This window comes from Macaca mulatta, chromosome 1, assembly GCF_049350105.2.
Source record: "Macaca mulatta isolate MMU2019108-1 chromosome 1, T2T-MMU8v2.0, whole genome shotgun sequence".
NCBI lineage: Eukaryota > Metazoa > Chordata > Mammalia > Primates > Cercopithecidae > Macaca > Macaca mulatta.
Window position 1 is genome coordinate 131,154,967 of NC_133406.1, and position 558 is coordinate 131,155,524.

Here is a 558-nt window from a genome sequence, read left to right on the forward strand (position 1 = left end):
TGCTGCTTAGTCTAGCTGAAAATTTTTTTTATTTCAGTGCATATCAGGGTGAATCTTTTCATTTAAAAAAGCGGGGCTGGGCACCATGGCCCATGCCTGTAATCCCAGCATTTTGGGAGGCCTAGGCAGGAGGATCTCTTGAGCCCAGGAGTTGGAGACCAGTCTGGGCAACATAGACCCCATCTCTACTAAAAATCAAGGCCAGGCACAATGCCTCACACCTGTAATCCCAGCACTTTGGGAGGCCAAGGCGGGTGGATCACTTGAGGTCAGGAGTTCAAGACCAGCCTGGCCAACATGTTGAAACCCTGTCTCTACAAAAAATACAAAACAATTAGCCAGGCATGGTGGCATGCCTGTAGTCCCAGCTACTTGGGAGGCTGAGGCGGGAGGATCGCTTGAGCCCAGGAGTTGGAGACCAGGCTGGGCAAGATGACAAGACCCCATCTTTGTGAAAAATAGAGCCAGGCACAGTGGTGTCCGTTTGTGGTCCCAGCTACTCAGGAGGGTGAGGGGGGAGAATCGTTTGAGTCTGGGCGGTCAAGGGTGCAGTAAACT